The sequence below is a fragment of the Diabrotica undecimpunctata genome, chromosome 5, assembly GCF_040954645.1.
Source record: "Diabrotica undecimpunctata isolate CICGRU chromosome 5, icDiaUnde3, whole genome shotgun sequence".
NCBI lineage: Eukaryota > Metazoa > Arthropoda > Insecta > Coleoptera > Chrysomelidae > Diabrotica > Diabrotica undecimpunctata.
The window spans coordinates 6,830,155-6,839,732 of NC_092807.1; the positions used below are offsets into that span (position 1 = coordinate 6,830,155).

At 32.7% G+C, this 9,578-nt stretch overlaps 1 pseudogene; it reads right to left on the reverse strand.

Moving 5' to 3' along the window:
• Nucleotides 1-1,291: 1,291 nt before the first annotated feature.
• On the reverse strand, nucleotides 1,292-8,966 carry LOC140440884 (uncharacterized; annotated as a pseudogene).
• Nucleotides 8,967-9,578: the final 612 nt, after the last annotated feature.

The window sequence follows — 9,578 nt, forward strand, 5'->3', positions numbered from 1 at the left end:
TAGGAAATTTGGTGATATTATGGAAATTGTATATTTAATCAGATATTTAAAAATTTTATTCCATACAACGATCACATCTATAATAAAGTTTTTCATCGGCGTCAGTATCTTCGATAGATATGCAAATCTCGCGCTATGGTGTCAAACAAGATGAGCACTGAATCCATTGGGCTCCATTTCTTTTCTTAACATCAGTTGAATACATGACTCCACATAAGCCACACTCCCAATCATCTATTTTACTTTTTTTTTTGCTTTTTGGACAGATTTGTATGAAGTCGAGGGCTGTTGCTGAAGATTTTCTGTAACTGAAGTGTTTTCATTTGTCGGTGTTAAGCATTTCGCACTTGAGTCCCTTTTTCTTGACCTCTCTGGACGTTTTGAAGCTGTTGGTGTTTTCAAAATATGATCGACTGTAGCTTTAGGATTTAAAATAGAAGTTTCAGGTGCTGCATCAGTTGAAACTGAAGAATTGTATTGCTTCTTTTGGAATAACATCTCCGTTTAAAGGACATATGACTGTTTTTTTTAAAGCATTCTCAATGTTTTTCTTTGTAAAGGCGCTTATGTAAGCTGGATTCAAAATGGAATGGAAGTTGCTACGATTTGGAGCACCCGTAGGGTTATTGCTCATATAACGATTCATGCTATCGCGCCAGTAAGTCTTAAATGGCTTGAATAGTCCCACGTCAAGTGGTTGCAATAGATGAGTGCAATGAGCTGTGAAAGTAAATAGGTAAACTTGATTATCTTTAGCTATTTTCAAAACTTCAGCTTCAATGTGGGCAGAATGAGAGTCCATCAACAACACTACAGGACGTTCAAGCGGTATCGTAGTGATAAAAAAATTTAACCATTCCAAAAACAATTCAAAATTGATCCATCCTTTAGGAGATAATTTTATTAATGCGTTGGGAAGGGCATCATTTTTAAGTGTATCATTCCATCTAACACCTTTTAAGATTACCATAGGAGGAATCCATGTTCCATCAGCACAAATGCATGCTAACATAGTTTGAGTTTGACCTCGTTCAGCGTAGGATCTTTTATAAACATACTTTTAACCAATGCCGGTAACAACTTTGGAAGGTTTCACTACATACGATAATCCAGTCTCATCGCAATTCCAAATTAAATTCGGTTTGTTTTTTATATTGAGTTTCGTAAGAACATCATTCAGTTTCGAAAAGAAATATTTGATCATAAATTCATTAGCCATGGAAGCTCTCTAGGCCGAAAGATTTTCTGGCACACGAAGGCACAAGTTGTACCTACTTTTAAAACTATTCCATCACCATTTGCTTGCAATGCAGTTAGTTGACGGCAAGTATTTCTCCCGACCATCCACTTTAGCAAGATCATAAGCATATTTTCTAATTTGATACACGGTTAGTCCAAAACCCAATTCTTGCATTTCTATAATATAATTGTAAAGCCTCAACTCTAAATCACATGACAATGCAAAAGGCCTCCCCAGTTTTCTTACCGACTCCTCTTCATTCGCTAGGTAATGTTTCAAAGTGCTCCATGGGACTTCTACTTCCTTTGCAGCTTTATATATAGTCTTACCTTCATTTCTTACTAATCTGACAGCGTTTTGAAGTTGCTGTTGATTATATTTTCTATATTGACCCTTTTTTTCCATTGCCAATCTAAAAGTAAAAATTAAATAGGTTATTTGGTGATAAAAAAAAGTTAACAGCTTTTAAAAATAAAATACATTTACGGATTCCTCAAAACAATACCTTTTGCATAGTATACTACATTTCTCTATTTTATTTTAAATAAAAGAACAAAATATATCCAAAGTTAACGTCTCAAAAGTTCTTGAAAAATGTGTGCAAAAACACTAAGAAACAACAACCGCAATTTAAGGAATAAAAACTTACCTTGGCTAAATCACGAATTTAATGCAGATTTTTTTTATTGATAAATAGTTTATTGAATGGTTTTATAAAGTTTTATAAAGAAAACAGCAATTATTCCAATAAAAATGTAACCAAATATGTAACAGTCTTTCACATTCAATAAGAAATGACTCCACCATCGCACAATGGTCAAAACAGTCTGTTTACTAAACGCAGGTGCGCACATCGCTAAATCGGAATATGTATTTGTCCTGCTTACACTCGTAGCAACTTACTAGCGCTGTGTCATGAATGTGCTTGCATAGGGAACTGTGTGGTAATCTGATTAAAAATTATTACCAAATTACTTGTATCACCAATTATACCTTTCCTTACCCTACATACTATTGCATTTGTTAATAAAATGGTACTTCGGCTATAGGTAAACATCAGTATCATAAGAATCAGTAGATTGACCATACTTTCATTCATTATATTCAAGGCCTTACCAACTTAAAGTGAATATTTAGAACCAACTAGGTACTACATAATATAGGGATACTTCTCACGATAATGTACCTTTTATAGCGACTTTATTACAACACAAGACAGGCAACGGTCAGGAGGTAAATATATATGACATAAGGATAGACAGAGAGAACAAAGCTAGATTTATACATTCACATTACACATTCCATCCTAAATTTTTCGTTTGGTCCTCTTTAAATATCTCCAAAAATTTTGGTTAAGTATAATATTACCATGAGAGGTATATAAAATAGAAGATTGATTCTGAGGAAGAGGTATTTGTTCTTTTACCAGATTTTTTTAATAGATACTTAATAGCAGCATCATTATATATGCACACGAACATCCAATTATTGATATTGTCAGTGTTACCATTACAATCGCAGAGTTCTGTGTCACTTAAATTAAGAAGATAGGCTTTCACAGTAGCATAATTAACAAGGCATCTAACAAACATTGAATATTCTCTTCTTTTGGGGCTACTTCTTGCAGCAAAAGGCGCAGTGGATAAAACAGGGTAAAATTTTGTATAAAGGTTGTTACTTCTGTGGCACAAAGCATTCCATTCAATTTCTCGGTTTTCTTTTAATTCTTGTTTACGCAGCGAGACTAAATCTCTTCTATTCAGCGAACTAATTTCTAATCCTTTTGAAACCGCTTCTTTAGCAAAATAATGCTAAAGAAGCATTATTTTAAATAATACTCAAATGAAGGAGACTAAATTATTTCTTTTAAGTAGCTTTATTTGATTTTCTAAAATTTTGACGATATTATTGTTTTTGTATATATGTTTATACGAATTATCTAAAGCAGATAGCACAGATTTTGAACCACAAGATAATGCAGAAGTCAGAAGGACGACCTATTAACAACAAGGAAAGATGGATGTTTTGAATAAATGGGTGGAATGCTTTAACCAAGCACTTATTTGAGAAGAAGAAGAAAACCCTATAAGACGGAAGAGGTGAGGTAAAAGGAACAGATGAGGGGGAACAGGAACCACCAACGATTCTTGAAGTTAAAGATGCATTTAAAAAACTAGCGAAAAACAAATCACGAAGAATAGATAATCTCTTACTTGAACTATATAAAAAGGAAGAAGAAGAAAACCAGCAAGACGGAAGAAATGAGGTAAGGGGAATAGATCAAAGCGAAGAGGAACCACCAACTATTCAAGCAGTTAAAGATGCAGTTGAAAAACTAGCGAAAAACAAATCACCAAGAATAGATAATCTCCCAACTGAACTATATAAAGAAGGTAGCCACGATACCATAATGGCATTACAGCAGCTTGTAAAAGAAATATGGACACAGAAATCCCTCACCAATGATTGGAATATTGGAATAATTTGCACCATAAACAAAAAAGGAATGCTCTTTGAATGTTCTAACTACAGAGGAATTACGATTCTAAATATAGCATATAAAATGTTTTCCACAATTCTGTCACCCTATGGCACCATATGAAGAACGGATAGTAGGACCAGGTTGATTTCAGAGGTGGTAAATCAACAATTCGTCAGATTGCAATCCTGAAATAATTTAAAAAAAAAACACTGGAATATGGCATTGATACTCATCACATATTTATAGACTACAAAGCAGGCTACGACTATGTGAATAGAAGAGAAATGTTCAAAGCAATGAAAGAGCTAGGAATACCAAATCAGTTGGTAAAGTTAACAAAACTAACTCTTTAAAAACAGCGAGAGACGGTTCACCAAGACCACGAAATGATGGAACGACAACTTACTAGAAGCATATTGAAAAACAGAGTCACCTCTACATAAAGAAAAAGAAGAAGATGATCTACCCAAATGAGGGTGTTTTAGAACAGATAATGCCTGGTCTAATAAAACTCCTATTAAGAAACTACAAAAAACTCTTACGAAAATATAAGTGCCACATCGCAGCATAATAAGAGAATTGGAAAATCATCCTAAACTAATGTATTCTAAATGTATCCTTAATGTTTCACATTTTAGGTGCAATACACCTAAATTCTAGTTATAAACAACCCATTGGGAACAATTATACAACTATCTAATGTCTATTGCATTACAACAAACTTAATTTGGTCGAGAGCTATTTTGAGAGCTATATTTGAGAGTTATTTTTGAACAGCTTTTTACTGGGATGATACTTGGAATTTAACTGAAGAAAACGTCTTGGACGAAATGTATGTTTATTGTAGATGTTTATTTGTATTTCGTTCCAAGATAAAAACATAAATATTAATAAAATCAAAACGACGTAAAGATCAATTACTATTTAAATGGGAGTAAGCCACAATTAAAGGTTAAAATGCGTTTATTGACGTTTCAATTTCCACTTCGGAAATCGTTCTCAAAATACATTAGTTTGTATTTTGAGAATGATTTCCGAAGTGGAAATTGAAACGTCAATAAACGTATTTTAACCTTTAATTGTGGCTTATTCCCATTTAAATAGAAATTAATTTAACATGCCACAAGAAAATAGCTTCAGAACAAAACGTAAAGATCCATAAAAAAATTAAAGGTTGCAATATGAAACTTAAACATCAAAAAAACAAAAAGAAAAAGACGAAAAACAGTTCCATATTTTATAAAAACTTTTGTCTCGTACGTATTAGACTGAATTTTCACCATTTTGACAGAACGCACGCACTAACAAAAAGATCCGTTACACAATGCGTGAGGTCAAAGTGCAAGAAGTATCTCTTATATTCCCTATAAGGTAATCAGGATAATTCGCGTTCAAATCCATTCTTACGATTTATTATAATCAGAATCGTGATGAAAACCAAACGACAATGAACTCATCATGCACAAACCGATTGGGAGTTCGATATCATCAAAAATCTCCGTCAGATAAAACCGCGCGATCTGGGAGAACAATAAACAACGCATTAATAAAGAGATGACACGGTGCGCCATCTTCAGGCAGTTGACGCACGACCGATCACCTGAGTGACGGTTCAAAGTGATCTGCAATCGGGACTCACTACGATGACAGATGCTATTAAGGAATTTCTAATTAAACAACGTTCGTCTTTGGTTCTTCGCGGTTTAGCGTGATTCCAAAGAAGGAGGTCGAACAATCAGCGACGAATTCGCCGTTCTTCGTGGGACTCGAGGGTATTGACAGCTAGATCTTTGTGAGTTAGTTCCGTTTCCGTCCCGGTTGGTTTACTCGAGGGCATTGTATCGTTTTTACTCCTATTTAATGTAAATCCATAATCAATTTTATATAAATAAATTAGAAAATATTAAATAAGTTGTTAGAAGTAGAAAAATACACATGCAATTTAGCAAATATACAGTTTTTTTACGATAAGAATGAAATGACTTCACACAGTGATTAGGTGCATTGTTGCCAAACTATTTTTCCATTTCTTATATTCTTCTTAAACACATATAACCTAACTTTTCATTTTCTTTTTTGAAAAACAAGTTGGTCACTTTTGATTTACAAATTGTAAATGTTTAACACAGATAACCTAACTTTTCGTTGTTTTCTTTTAACACTTTCATTTTAATTGTTAAGTTGTAAGTTTTTAACTATAAATAATTTATACCCATATTTTATAACTAATGTTTTATATCTTCCTAAAAATGAAGTTTTATACGGTACAAATTTATGGTTCCAATTATTTTAACACAAAAATGATTAGGTAGTTATAAGAAAACAAAGGTTTTTTGGAATTTATAAATAGACCATCAATAAGTATGGATACAAATTGTGGAACTTGCAAGAAGATTCAAGCATAGAAACAGATTATTCTTTGTAACTGTTTCCATTTAAGTTACAATAAACTAACACCATTAAGATTATTAAAACAATGACCAGTTATATTTTTCTGCAGTGATTGTGATCTCTTGAAATAAATTCTATTTATAAAGTAGAAAGTGATTTACAGCACCTTAAATGTCAAGAATTTAAACCTAGAAAAAGAACTTTGTTCATGGAGCAAACAATGTATGACAAACAGAAGTTTATAATCAGATTTCTCACTGCATTGAGTCTTGATCTCATGTTAATATAGTACTACTGCAGCATTCAATAATCAATTGGAAATTATTTGTAGATGAAGAAACATATGGCGGGTGTTGGAGAAAAGTGGTATAAGTCTAAATTTTAAGTTTCGAGAAAAACGCAATTACAGTTTTTTCAAATTTAATGTTGTTACGGATACAAATAAGATATTTTCGTTAAACAATTTTTGGAAATGGCTTTGAATTTGTTGGATTAAAATAGATCTACTAGTAAAAAGGACCTAGTTGTACAATTTAAAAAAAAAAATATGACTTATATCACTTTTCACAATTATTTATTAAAGAACAAAAGCCCTTCCGGAAGATATAGTAACAAATCTAATTATTAATTATAAATAAAAAAATGTGAAATTGAAAAGTTTTATGTTTACTTAAAGGGGTATATTTATAGTCAAATACAACGTAAAAGTTTATTTATTTTTTAAAAATTTCAATTTCTGTGTGTACACTCTCGTCGTCACTACTATTTTCATCCTCGGGTAACGTATTTGGTATATCCTCCTTCGTAGTTAAATTTATATAAAAATCATGAAATGTTTCTGAAATATAAGGCAATAGCCCTATCAAGTTCTTTTTTTTATCGATGTTTATTGGATTGGGACCTTTATATGACAGTGGAATTTTTATGTTTTTAGGCCACGTATTACCTTTTCTTAAAAAACATACGCTTTTAAATGGTTCGTCTACATTTAAGCTACTTTTGTATTCAAGGACACCAGGATTCGGTGAAAATCTCAACCATTTTATTTGTTTCCACATGACTTTTTCTCCTAAGTCGTTAATTTTTCTTTGTTGAAGGACATTCTTATACAAAAGAAGAAAACTCAAGAACATCCGATCTGCACATTTCAGTACCTAAAAAAGTTCGCTTATTTCCACATAGTCTTATCAAATTTATCCAGTCTCTTGGGTGTCTATCGAACATGGATATCTTTTCTTTTTTTTTTTCTCTATAATTGCGTGATCTGAATCACACTCCATGTGGGTGTGACCAGCAACAAGAAATTTGTGGTTAATGTATGATAGATTGGGATTCTCTTTTAAAACCATCATGAACATTGCAGGTAGAAAAGGGTTCTTGTTTTGTCCTGCACACGTATCAGAATATAAGGTGATCTCTTTTACTTCAGGTGAAGTACAAGCATGACGCAATCTGATTTGCACCCCGTCCAGCTACGCCCTCATGCCACATAAAACACATTGCTTGATTATCATTAAATCTATGTAATGTTAAATTAAAGGTCCACAACTGCCTTTAATAAAATGCTATTAAAGTCTGAAGATCAGGTGTGGGGAGATACTGTTGCAAATCAAACGTATAAATCATTTTTGATTCATTTTCTAACGCAGCATTTTTATCTATACGCTTAGCCTCATAAGCGTTTCATGCTTCTTGTTGGTGATTATCAAGAAGATTTTGAATTTTTTGCATTTTTTGTGCATCTTTAGTTGTTTTCGGGAGCATATGATATTTATCGCATGTAGCGCAGGTATCCTTTTTAGGCTGTTTGATTTTTATTTCCATGGAATGGAATACTTCTTGATATTTGAATTTCGATATTGGGGTTTTCTCGTGAGGTAGCCATTTTTTGTATTCTTCATACATTTTTGTTAAGGTATAGTAATGAGGAAGATATATCTTTGATGAGTCACGACGACAATAGTTACTCTCATACGTTGGGATTGATCCAATGTGAACTCTTACTAATTGAATATCTTGTTCGGGAGTTTTGTTAGATGGTGAGGCAAGACCTCGCAAATCATCATGTGGCATTGCAGAAGCTGAAGAAATCTTGTTTTTTGTCACATCGGTTAGAAACCGCTTTGTTTCGTTAAAAGTTTTTAGGAAACAACTTTGACAAACGTTAACTAGTAGTTGACCATTTAGTGGTAAAAAATATTTGTGTGACAGAAGCCTATTTTTATGTTTTTTGTTTTCTAATTTACGTTTTGTGGTTTTCTTTCCGTCTGTTGTTATAAGCCTAGCTATAAAAGACACGCGTTTGTTAAAGCTCGCTAAAGACCAATATTCTTTGAAAATTTCCTGTCGTTTTTCTTCAGTTATCCTGTCTTTGCATTTTAAGCGGCAACTTAATAGCTCCTGACATGTCCGTGCTTTTATAACCTTTCCACTTTTCGTGGTGTACGATAACCCAAGGTTTCTGTTCTACTTTCGTTCCACACGAATTAGCCTAGTTTCATTTTTTAGCGATTTTCGTCCAGGTTTCTTTTTTAAGATTTCTCTTCCTGACTCATGTGCAATAAGTGCTGCTGTATCTTTTTGCAGCTTTTTCTTTGGGATGTCATTATCGGAGTCGGTATCACTTTCTTGTATATAATCTGGGTCCGCGTCACTATCATCAAACGCCTCCTCATTGCCTGGATATTCCAGATAACCTTTGTCGTCGTCATCAATTCCACATACTTGATCAATAACTTCTTCCAAAGTCTTTCGAACATTCGGTTCACAGAAGGACAGTGAAGGTGCAGGACTTGATCTATTATCTTCATCTGCTAAGACAGGTTCTTCAAGGAAAACACCCGCATTGCCCATCATAGAATTTTCATAGACCCAGATTAATATCAAATTTTTGAAAAACTAATAAATTTTGTCAATTTTTTTTCCAGAAAAATGAAATTGTCACGCCAAAATTGGTTTTTACTTTTTATGGAAATTCGGTCCCCTCTAGAGAAAACCGAAAATATATTATTTTATGTATAAAATGATAAGAAATCTGAAATTGGAATTGAGTATGTAAGTTAGGCATCAACTTTTACATACATTAATTTTTAAAATTTTTAGAGATACAAATTAAAGTAACGCCACTGGTTAAAGTTAACCAAAAACAATAGGCATATTCACCAAGTTATAGTTGAGTTGCATCTAGAAAACTTTTACGCAAAAATAAATGTTGTTAATCTAGTATGTCTTATAAAAAATAATGATATTACTGTTTTAATTATTATTGTACAGATAAATAAACAATTATTACCTTGGAGGTCTCCAGTATTTACATTATCTTCTTTCATCAGTTTGAAAATCAATTTGCTTCTTTGAGATGCCATAACCTCTAATTTTTATTTCTCACGGCTATTACTAAATAATCTCGAACAGGAATTGATGTTATATTACAACTAGGTGAGGTATACTATCACTACACTACTT